Here is a 12,587-nt window from a genome sequence, read left to right on the forward strand (position 1 = left end):
TAATTAACCACCTCGCGCCCGCCCTATAGCCGAATGACGGCCGTAGAGCAGGCACTTTCATCCGGGTGGCCATCTCTGGACGTCCTATTTACTTCTGCAATGTGCGCCGGCACGCATCGCGGAAGTTCTGTGTTTGCCGTGTCCCCCGGGGACAGGCAAACACAGATTGCTGTAAACGGCCAATCACAGCGGCCGTTTACAGCGCGATCGGCGTGTCCAATGGGAGATGATCTCATATGTAAACATATGAGATCATCTCTCAGCGCCACTCTCCCTCCTCACACAGAGTGTGAGAGGGGAGAGATGAATGGCTGGAGCGGCAGCCGTTCTGCTTTGCCCCGATTAAAAAAAAAAAAAAAAAGTGCCACGTATCAGTGCCATCTGTCATCAGTGCCACGTATCAGTGCCATCTGTCATCAGTGCCACGTATCAGTGCCATCTGTCATCAGTGCCATCTGTCATCAGTGCCACGTATCAGTGCCATCTGTCATCAGTGTCATGCGTCATCGGTGGCACGTATCAGTGCCATCTGTCAGTGCCATCTGTCATCAGTGGCACGTATCAGTGCCATCTGTCATCGGTGGCACGTATCAGTGCCATCTGTCATCAGTGCCACGCGTCATCGGTGGCACGTATCAGTGCCATCTGTCATCAGTGTCACGCGTCATCGGTGGCACGTATCAGTGCCATCTGTCAGTGCCATCTGTCATCAGTGGCACGTATCAGTGCCATCTGTCATCAGTGGCACGTATCAGTGCCATCTGTCATCAGTGCCATCTGTCAGTGCCACGTATCAGTGCCACCTGTCATCAGTGCCACCTGTCATCGGTGGCACGTATAAGTGCCACGTGTCATCAGTGCCACGTATCAGTGCCATCTGTCAGTGCCACGTATCAGTGCCATCTGTCATCAGTGGCACGTATTAGTGTCACCTGTCATCAGTGCCACCTGTCATCGGTGGCACGTATAAGTGCCACGTGTCATCAGTGATACATATCAGTGCCATCTGTCATCAGTGTCATGTGTCATTGTCCTGGTGCTTCAAAAGTGTAATAAATAGTGAACAAGTTAGATTTGTAATTTATGTTCCTAGAACACATGATGGCGCTATCTGCATGTTGAGCCTCTCTATGTGGCCAGGCTGTGAAAAAGTCCCACACATGTGGTATTGTAATACTCAGGAGGAGTAGCAGAATTTTTTGGGGGGTGTCATTTGTGGTATACACGTGTCATGTGAGAGAAATAACCTATTACAATGACAATTTTGTGGAGAAAAAAAATGAAAAATCTTAATTTTACAAAGAATTGTGGGAAAAAAAAATGACAACATCAAAAACCTCACTATGCCTCTTACTAAATACCTTGGAATGTCTACTTTCCAAAAAAGGGGTCATTTGGGGGGTATTTGTACTTTCCTGACTGGTCACAAGAAGAGAGATAGGCCACCAGTACATCAGATGTGATCAATTTTGTGCGATTCGCACCACAGCTTGTAGACTCTCTAACTTTCACAAAGACCAAATTAATATCCACTAATTTGGGTTATTTTTACCAAAGATATGTAGCAGTATAAATTGTGGTAAAAATTTATGAAGAAAAATTAATAATTTGCATAATTCTGTCACAGAAACGGTTTCGGTCTTTTTTCATTTATAGCGCAAAAAATAAAAACCCCAGAGGTGATCAAATACCACCAAAAGAAAGCTCTATTTGTGGGAAAAAAAGGACAAAAAATTCATTTGAGTACAGTGTTGCATGACTGAGTAATTGTCATTCAAAGTGTGAGAGCACCGAAAGCTGAAAATTGGTCTGGGCAGAAGGGTGTTTAAGTGCCCAGTAAGCAAGTGGTTAATGTATGTAGTGCATTACTGGCCAAAATCGTGCTCATTTTCAGCACCATGGCAGTAAAATGGCATGATTGTGAAAATTAACACATCACTGTGGGTGTTATTTACTAAAGGCACATCCACTATGCACTAAAAGTGCACTGCAAAAGTACACCTGAAACTGCACTTGGAGTGCAAAGTGGAGTTGCCTTTAGTAAATATCACCCATTGTCACTGAAAACAACAATTTTACTCCAAATACATCTTTTGCACAATGAAAAAGGAAGCCATACATTGTTGATAATTTAACTTTTTAATCAAAGCACATTCACATGTTCGTTTAGAAAAGGGTTTTAGAACAAACCAACAAATTGGTTGTATCAAAAACATTATTTCAGGTAATTTTTTTTTTATAATTGGTGTTTTTGTGTAAACAGGCATGTATCAAAGCGTAATATGCAGAACACGGGAACTTACAAAGTTCAACTTTGAAAAGTGAAGACAATATCAGACATGAGTATGTACAAACTGGGCTGATATTGCCTTCATCACATGGGGTGTCACCCCTGGAAAAGCCAAATTTGGAAGATGCACACAGTGTGTCAACATGTGCTATCTCCCATCATGGGGGATTAATGTACATGTTTTGGGACTGCAACCCCTTCATCTCAGCCACTTTCCACAAAACACGTACATTGATCCCCCACGATGGGAGATGGCGCATGTTGACACACTCTGTGCATCTTCCAAATTTGGATTTTTCTAAAATACAAAAGTTGTGTTTTAAAAGCAAAAAAATAAAACCCTAGCTAGTTTGGGCTGTTTCACACTCTCCCAAAAACATCAATGATGTTCTTCATTTTATTTTTTACATCATTAATGTTTTGCTGTATATTTTCTAAATCCCGATTGGGGAGATAATGGGGTGCAATCAGGATCTGGGCACTTTCACTGGTAAAATGGGATTATTCATCCACCTACAAAACAAAGCAAAAAAATACACCATGTATTATAAATATGGTGACATACATTGATGAGCTTACCGGAAGCTGTGTTCTCTGACACTCACCTGTTGTGACAATTTGTCCAACTTCAACGATCTCTCCTTCCTCCTCCTCCTGCTCCTCTGCTTCTGGTTTTGGTATTTTTTCCTTCTTTGGGAGGGGTGTGGTCCCTGGTGTCCTCAGACTTCCCGAGTCTTCTCTCCCCTATGAGAATGTAAAAAAAGAAAATTATTACCAGGAAGGCAGAAATAGGAATATGAAACATTGCTTGGAATTGTTGTACAAATCTGTTTTTTGGCCGAGTTCAACGGTGAGAACATTATTGTGGACACTTGGTTAAGCTGGAATACTTACCTGCAGAACGATGTTTCTTGCGAACGAATGAAACCATAAACTTGAAAGTGGCCATTTTAAACTGCACAACATGAAATCAAAGCACATGGAGCAGTATGCAAGCAAGAATACTAATCATATGAACACACGACAAATACTTACTTTTTTGAAGAACACGCTTGATCCTTCTGTACTGATCGTGCTCCCTCAGTTTCAGGTCTGACCAGCGTTTTCTCAGTTGATCCATGATCCTTGGATCGGCGTACCCCAAAATTCTTCTGAAGACTCTTCACAACTTTAGTCATGATCTTGGCCTTTCTGATATTTGGGTAAGGTCCATACTTACCCAAACATAGTCGGTCCTGTTCAATATGTCCACCATCTCCAACATCTCTACAAAAGACATATTTGAGGCCCTAAATCTTCTCTTCCTGGATCGGGACGTTTCAGGCTCCGGGCTTTCCTCACCGTCCTCCTCGTTAGTGGAACTCTAATTGTGCACCTGCGTTGTCTCCGCCATGTGCTCTCCCCACTGTGCCGAAAGCGAAGGGGCAGGGAATAGTCTAGAAAGAAGGTCGGGGTGGGCGAATTTTCACGCATGCGCACTGTATATAAAACGCAACACGCGTGTGTCGTCCGTACGATCTGTGAACAGAGTGAGGAGCTGACGCGACGATTGTGCAAACGAAGGTAACATTTCGAACTTGGTACATCACTAGACTAGACTGCTTCTATCTAGGCCGATGTTGGGACAAGATTAGGAGGGTTTATCATGGCATTATTAATATTTTAGGGTTTGTCTTGTGTTGTGTCTTGCAGACAAGATGGATCCATTCCAAAACGTCAATTTTATGGGTCTATTCCTGGAAGTGTACAGGGAGCTGCCCTGCCTGTGGCAGATCAACAACCCGTTTTATCACGACTAGGGATGAGCTTCGTGTTCGAGTCGACCGTACGTTCGACTCGAACATTGGCTGTTCGCCCGTTCGGCGAATTCCGAACGTTTTGGCCGTTCGCGTCAAAATTCGAGTGACGCGCGCGCGGACCACAATGCACTGCGTTGGCGCAGTGCATTGCTGTCCGATGATTGGCCAAGCATGCACTGTGACCCCGCATGCTTGGCCAATCGCAGCGCCGGCAGCGAGGAGAGCCATGATTGGCCACAGGCAGGATGCCTGTGGCCAATCATAGCTCAGGCTGTGTAGTGCACGCCCCACACTATATAAGGCCGCCTTTAAGGCGGCCTCCTGTAGTGTGTTACTTTGCATCTGAAGCAGTGGGTGTTCTGTGTACCTTCAACACAGTACACACCAATCGTTTTTGGCTGATTTCCTATCTTGCTGCTGTGTAGTGGTTGTTGTCTGTGCCCTGACTGCAGTATACACCACTATATTCACCTCACCTATATAGCTAGTGATCTAGCTTTAACCACTTAACAACTGCCCATTGCCGATTAATGGCTTCAGGGCGGTTGTTTAACTCAGAGAGGCCGTTAATTAACGGCCTCCCAGAATTCTGCTCTCGTGTCCCCCGAGGTGTGCGCACTCGAGAGCATCCGTGACCGCCGGGTCCATAGGACCCGGCGCATCACGGTAAACGGCCGCTCATAGCGGCCGTTTACCACGTGATTGCTCCGTCAAATGACGGAGTGATCACTTGGAAACAAACCGGCGTCATGTTATGACGCCTGTTCCTCCCTCCCCTTTCTGCACCGATCGGTACAGCGGAGGGGAAAGAGATCGGTGTCAGCAGCGATGTGGGCTGCATCTGCAGTGCCCACATCGCTGCTCACCGAATTTAACCCCTCAATTCCCTGCCAATACTCTGCAATACCAGTGCATACTCTGCAGTACCCTGCCATTACACTGCAGTACCCCCCATTACTCTGCAGTACCCCCCAATACTCTGCAGTACCCGCCATTACTCTGCAGTGCAGTACCCCGCCATTACTCTGCAGTGCAGTACCCCGCCATTACTCTGCAGTGCAGTACCCCGCCATTACTCTGCAGTGCAGTACCCTGCTATTACTCTGCAGTACCCCCAATACTCTGCAGTACCCTGCTATTACTCTGTAGTACCCCGCCAATACTCTGTAATACCCTGCCATAAATTGCCATACCCAGCCATACTCAGAGATACCCAGCCATACTCGGTGATACCCTGAAGTACCCAGCCATAGACGCCCCCCACCCCTCACCGCCCTCCGGTGCTTCTACCAACTCGCCAGTACGATAGGTGAGATGTGGGGTCATATTGACCCCCCAGATTTCACTGTAAAGAGGACCTGTCACCCCATATTCCTATTACAAGGGATGTTTACATTTCTTGTAATAGGAATAAAAGTGATCAAAAATATATTTTTGGGAAAAAAAATGTCAAACTAAAATAAAGTAAAATGAACAATAAAAAAATAAAATAAAAATTAAAGCGCCCATGTCCCCATGTGCTCGCATGTGCCACACATGTGAGGTATCGCCGAGAATGTTAGAGCGAGAGCAATAATTCTAGTCCTAGACCTCCTCTGCAACTCAAAACATGTAACCAGTAAAAAAATATTTAAAGCGTCGCCTATGGGGATTTTTTAAGTAGCGACGTTTGGCGCCATTCCACGGGCATGTGCAATTTTGAAGAGTGACATGTTTGATATCTATTTACTCAGCATAACTTCATCTTTCACTTTATGCAAACATTGGGCTAACAAGTGGTTAATAATAGAGCTTGCAGTCAGTAGTGTTAAGAGATAGTGCGTGCTGTCTGCGTGCTCTGTACCCAGTACATGCCGCTATAATATAGGGCAGGCCCCTACTTTCAAACATCCAACTTACAAACATCTCCTACTTGCAAACGCAAGGAGACAGCAGCAAGTGAGATGAAAAAAGATGGACGACAAAACAAATTATACAGGGGTGATAACCCTTCCCTATGTTTTCCAAAAAGCTTAAAAATATTTTTTTTGACTGGAGCTACACTTTAAAAATGTACCGGTTGAAAATGACAAACAGATTCAACTTAACACAACAAACCTACACAGTCCCTGTCTTGTTTGCATCGCCTGTATACTGCTGTTCTGAGTATATAGGGCCTGGGGGCCACACGCATTTCCTTTTTTTAATATGGGTACGGGGTTCCCCTTAATGTGTACAAGACCCAAATAGGCTGGTAATGGGCAGGGAGGGCTACCCATGCCATTTTTCTGAATGATTTTCAACCATATTGCAGGAACCAGATATAACATTAAAACCGCAAGCAGTTTTAAATGGTGTTATTTCCGTTTAATGTCATTTTGTGCAGGGACTGTTCTAAACACGGGAAACACGTGGCACTTCACAGGCATACTATAGACACCCCCCAGGCACCATATTTAACCACTTGCTTACTGGGCACTTAAACCCCCCTCAGTCCCAGACCAATTTTCAGCTTTCAGCGCTGATGCACTTTGAGTGACAATTACGCGGGCATACAACACTGTACCCAAATGAAATTTTTATCATTTTTTTCCCACAAATAGAGCTTTCTTTTGGTGGTATTTAGTTACAGCTCGGAGTTTTATTTTTTGCTAAACAAACAAAAAAAGATGCAAAAAAAAAAAAAAAAAAAAATCATGTTTTAATAGTTTGTTATAAAATTTTGCAAACGGGTCATTTTTCTCCTTCATTGAAGTGCGCTGATTAGGCGGCACTGATAGGCTGCATTGGTGGGCACTGATGGGCTGCATTGGTGGGCACTGATGGGCTGCATTGGTGGGCACTGATGGGCTGCATTGGTGGGCACTGATGGGCTGCACCGGTGGGCACTGATAGGCATATTTAAGGCGGCACTAATAGGCACAGATAAGGCGGCACCGATGGGCACAGATAAGGCGGCACAGATAAGATGGCACGGATGGGTGGCACGGATAAGTGGCACGGATGGGTGGCACGGATGGGCACTGATAGGTACCACAGATAGATGGGACTGATAGGTGGCACTGATAGGTGGCACTGATAGGTGGCTCTGATAGGTGGCACTGCTGGGCACTGATGGGCGGCACTGCTGGGCACTGATGGGCGGCACTGGGGTGCAGCACCTTTGAGGCAGATTGGGTGGCACTGTGGGGTGGCACTGTGGGGTGGCACTGTGGGCACTATGGGCACTGACGGGGGGCACTTACTTTTGCTTTTATTTAACTTCAGGATGGCACTGCGGGAGGCAGGTGGGCACAGGCAGGTGGCAGCTGGTCCCTTGTATTGATGGCCGTGATCGGGACTGATGTCCCGATCACGGCCGCCGGTGATCGGCTTTTTTTTTCTCTCCTCGCGCTGTCAGCGCGAGGAGGAATAATAGCCGATTACCGGCTCCGTTCTATCACATGATCAGCTGTCATTGGCTGACAGCTGATCACGTGATAAGGGGTCGGGATCGACCCCTTACACGGATCGGTGATCAGGCGAGTCTCACGGACTCGCCGATCACAGAGCGCGCCGCGCGCGCCCCTCAGGGGGCGCGCAGGCCGCTCGTAACCGGGACGACGTCAATAGACGTCGTCCCGGAAATGTAGGTCCGCGCTAATGCCGTCATTTGGCAATAGCGCGGATCTGAAGTGGTTAAAGGAATACTTCACTTTTTTTTTTTTCACTTTAATCGTCATTAAAATCAGTGCTCCCGCCAAAACGGTAGTTTTTAAAACTTTTTTTTGCAGTGACCCATGTCCCCTGAGGCAGGAGGCAGATCGCCAAACCCTTTTTAGCACACTATCTTGCATATTAGCCGTTAAAATTAGCATTTTCCAATTCGAACGTTCGAGTCCCATAGACTTCAATGGGGTTCTAACGTTCGTACCGAACGCGGGGGTCGTTCGCAAGTTCTGGTGCGAACCGAACCGGGGGGTGTTCGGCTCATCCCTAATCACGACAGAAGAAAGAGGAACGCAGCGCTGGAGAAATTTCTTTCTTTGGTGCGGATCATGGTCCCCACGGCAGACATGGCCTATGTGAAGAGGAAAATTGGTGACCTGAAGATTACATATCTCAGGGAGAGAAAGAAGCACCTGGAGTCCCTGAGATCAGGAGATCCAGATGCCATTTATTACCCCAGGATGGTTTACTTTGAGAGGCTGCATTTTCTGGTAGACCAGGGGGAACCCAGGCCACCGCTCTCCAGTATTCCTTCAAGGCTTCCTTCACCCCCAGCTGAGGCTTCCAACGCTGCCTGGAAGGCCCAGGTTGGACAACATGTGGTGGGGCCCAGCTTGAGTCAGGTATAGCATTGTTGAACATTTCTTATCGTACATTTAATGATGTTAATTAGATGTTCTTATTGATCAGTAAGTTGTGATTTAACAAAGTGGTTTACATATCAATAGACAGTAGTGACCAAAAATGATTGGGACGAGAATGAAAAATGCTGGGCTTAGAATGATAGTCTGGTCTATTTGGTAACATTCAATTTGCAACAGTCATGAGCTAAAAATGGTGTGATTGATGAGCAAAAAACTAAAACTATGTCCCCTTTTTCATACACAGGAAGACCTCAGCCGGGGGGGAGGCTGTGGAAAGTGGCAGCCAGGAGGTCGACCAACGCCCTCCTTCTCCTCCTCCTGCCACAACTACAGGAGCCCAGCCAGAGCCTCGAAGGATGCCTGGTGGGAAGTGCCTAAGGAAGACGAGAGAGTGAAGGCCTGGGTTCAGTCTGGTCTGACAGAAGATGCAGCCTCTTGAAGAACCACATCCTGGGGACATAGATGGCATCTGCTTTTCCTGATCTCTAGGACTTCTGGACCAGACTTCTCTCCCTGAGATATGTACTCCTCAGGCCACCAATTTTTCTTGTTCTAATTAGTTCATGTCTGCCCTGGGGGCCAAAGGCTTCGCCAAATTGACAAGTTTCTCCAGCGATGCCTTCCTTTTATTAGTTGTTTGAGACCTAAATAAAGTTTTTTTTTTTTTTTGTTTTTTTTTTGGTTTGAAGAAATACTTGCGTATGTGTTTTACTTCAAAAAGGACAGTTTATTTGTAAGCAGGCAGGTACATTTCAAAAAAACAAATTGAAATGAATAACAAGAGGCACCAACACCAAACAACCTCCTGTAGATTAAAAAATAAAAACAAAATATAAAAAAAATAAGAATGTTGTTGTGGTAAGTTTACACACAAAACACACCCCAAAAAATGGAAAGATGAGCAAACTGTCAAAAAAGGAGATGTTTATGAAAAAAACAAACACAAAATTCGCCCAAAAAACAATAAAAAAAAATAGTGTAGATGTGACGAATTAAAAAATTGTATTGCTGAAATGAGTAAAAAAGAGTCCGGAAATACGTTTGGGAGAAGTGTGTGTGACTATGAGCAGCAAAAGAAGTTCCTCCTTGCAGCATTGTAAAGAACAAGAGAATGCGCTTCATGAAAGAATTTTTAACTTTGCAGCGTGGCGAAAGTGCTATATCGATTACGAGCAGTAGTTTTACCTAAGCGAACGCTTCCGTGTCGGAATTTTGATTGTGAGCATGTGTGGCACTTTGTCCGTCGGAGTAGGCTACACATGATCGGAGTATGTCCGATCGGAGCATTTGGTCGGAAAATTTTACCGACAAGTTGGAAAAGTTGGTCCGTCGGATATTCAGACGGAAACAGTCCGATGCAGACCACACAGTCGGAATATCCAACAAAACGTTCTGATAGGAAACATTCCGTTTGAATCTCCGACTGTGTGTACAAGGGCTAACAGTGGGCACTATGTACATGAGAGGAGTGCAGAGGGTATGGCAGAAGGCACTATGTACAGGAGAGGAGTGTGAAGGGTATGACAGTGAGCAGTATGCACAGCAGAGGAGTGTAGAGGGTATGACATTGGGCACTATGTATAAGAAGAGTGTGGAGGGTATGACAGTGAGCAATATGTACAGGAGTGTGGAGGGTATGATAGTGGGCACTATGTACAGGAGAGAAGTGTGGAGAGTAGGACAGTAAGCAGTAATTACAGGAGAGGAGTGTGGAGGGAGGGTATGACGGTGGGCACTATGCATAGGAGAGGAGTATGGAGGGTATGACAGTGAGTAGTATGTACAGGAGAGGAGTGTGGAGGGTATGACAGTGGGCACTATGTATAGGAGAGAAGTATATGACAGCTGGCACTATGTACAGGAGAGGAGTGTGTAGGATATGACAGCGGGCGTTATGTATAGGAGAATTGTGGAGGGTATGATAGTGAGCAGTATGTACAAGAGAGAAGTGTGGAGAGTATGACAGTGGGCACTATGTATAGGAGAGGAGGATGAAGTGATCTAGGAAGGAAAAATGTAAAGGTTTGTGGAAGGATGTTTAGGGACTGCGTAGTGGTTAAGCGGGCCATACATGAATTGAAATTACACCAATTAAGCCAATTAAGATGACGTTATCAATGTTATCCCCATCTATGACGAAACGCGTCTGGGAAGGTACGCAGTGACGCCACCATGCTCTACGAGGGGAGGACGGCCTTTTGAACGCCGGCCGGCTTTTTGCTTTATTAATTTCGATGCTGTTTTAATGGATATTTTACGTAAGTGCAATTGCTTATAATATAATAAAATATTTGGTTTTACGCTATGGAGGCATCTTTTTCTTTCTGGGGCTAATGCTGGTGACATACCCGATTGCTGACAGTGGAAGTTGTTGTTTTGCGATGCTGCTATACACTGGCGACAGCAGATCAGTTAGCGTTTGACACAAGGATAACGATACGGATGATGTATTATTAAGACTACAACCTGTTATGGATAATTTACCATTAAGGCTACTATCTAACCTGCATCTGGTAAGCGTATCTTAATCTCGGTGACGGGCACTGGTTTGCAGTTTCGTGTGGATTCACCGCGGTGTCTTGATAAGAACTTACATATTGGACTCTATTTTCCAGCCTTGGCTCTCTGCAAGTTTGTATTTTCTGTTTTATATATTACTTATATTCTTTTTAAATGTCCTTTTTGCTCAATGAATTTGTGCAATATTAATGTTATTTATACAATCGGCAACAAATATTCATTCTATGTGTGTGCCATTAATTCCTTAGCTATTTTTTATTACTGAATAGGATTAGTGGCGCAGCTTTCCAAATCTTCCTACAACCTATTAACCGACTTGAGTACAACCAGCCTGTCAGGTTTTCCCCAAAACAATCAGTGCTGCCAGCTATAGTTAGCAACACTAACCATTATATTCACTGGCAGAGCACAATAACACTGCGGGAGTGATTGCCCCATTCACAGGTCAGCAGGTGCAAGGGTGTGTGGGGACAGGCTGGGGAGACATACTAGTCGGTCCCTGGGTAGGCACTGGTTAGTATCAGAGCCAGATACACACAGGTTACATACGCCACGATCGTTAGAGCGAGAGCAATAATTCTAGCACTAGACCTCCTCTGTAACTCGTGTGGTACCCCACCAGTATATGGACCCAGCATTTTCAACCAGGCGGATTGAGGGGCTCCAGGGAGCTTGCAACGTTGGGAGGAAACTGGATTTTCAGTTTCCTCATTATTTACTAAAATCTGTTTTGGTATCTGGAGCCCGGGGATTTCGTAGTGATCCGGGTGGGATGAAATCCCCAGTCCTGGGTCCAGATTTTGGGATTCACCGGCACACTGACTGGTCAGGTGTGTGTTGGACTATTTCTAGACACCTGACCATGGTTCTGGGCTCCACCCTCCTGAGGAGTCCAGGCAAGCATGCATGTCTGCATGGTGTAGTCAGAGGGCCCAAAGCTGTGGGATGAGCAGTAAGGAAGATTAAAAGAGGTGTAGTCCTTGTATATGATCTGTTATATGGCCAAGAGGGCTGAAAGGTAAAGCCTAAACGGCAGTACTGCTGACCATAGAGCCAGGTGGCTTGGTATTTTTTGTTTACTACTGCTGTGAAATTGAAACCCCTGCGTGGGAATTATTATGGACATTTTCTTTTCTTAATAAAAGTGGGTCAAAAAGCCCTGAAATTGAGTTTCTGGCGTGGATTGGTCTCGCTAGTGGGTGCTACACTTGACTTATACAACCCCCAATATTACAAGTGGTGAATGCAGGCAGACCTGGAGATCCCTGCAAAAAGTGAGTTCATCTGTTATATGAATTGTGTTTGTGTGCATGAGACAGCACAATCTGTGTGCAAGTGAGAGCTTGCATGAAGAGAAAAGCAACTTGCTTGACATTTGTATTGTCTGACACTTCTACCCTTCTGTACCTCCAAACCCTTCCCCCCCCATTAAACCAGACCAGACTGAGTTTGGAGTAAATGGCCAACGGCCTTGATTTATTAACCAAAATGTATAAATAACAAATATAAACTTTTATAAATAACTTTTAATAATAACACCTTGTAAACTTTCCCTTTAACACTGGAACATGGGTCCTTAGCATATCAAGGACCCTACTGGTCACTGCACCATCTATTTTACCTCTTGACCTCCAGACGGTATCCCCT

This window comes from Lithobates pipiens, unplaced genomic scaffold, assembly GCF_037356315.1.
Source record: "Lithobates pipiens isolate NorthernLeopardFrog02 unplaced genomic scaffold, aLitPip1_a1.2 Scaffold_1, whole genome shotgun sequence".
In the NCBI taxonomy this organism is placed as follows: Eukaryota; Metazoa; Chordata; class Amphibia; order Anura; family Ranidae; genus Lithobates; species Lithobates pipiens.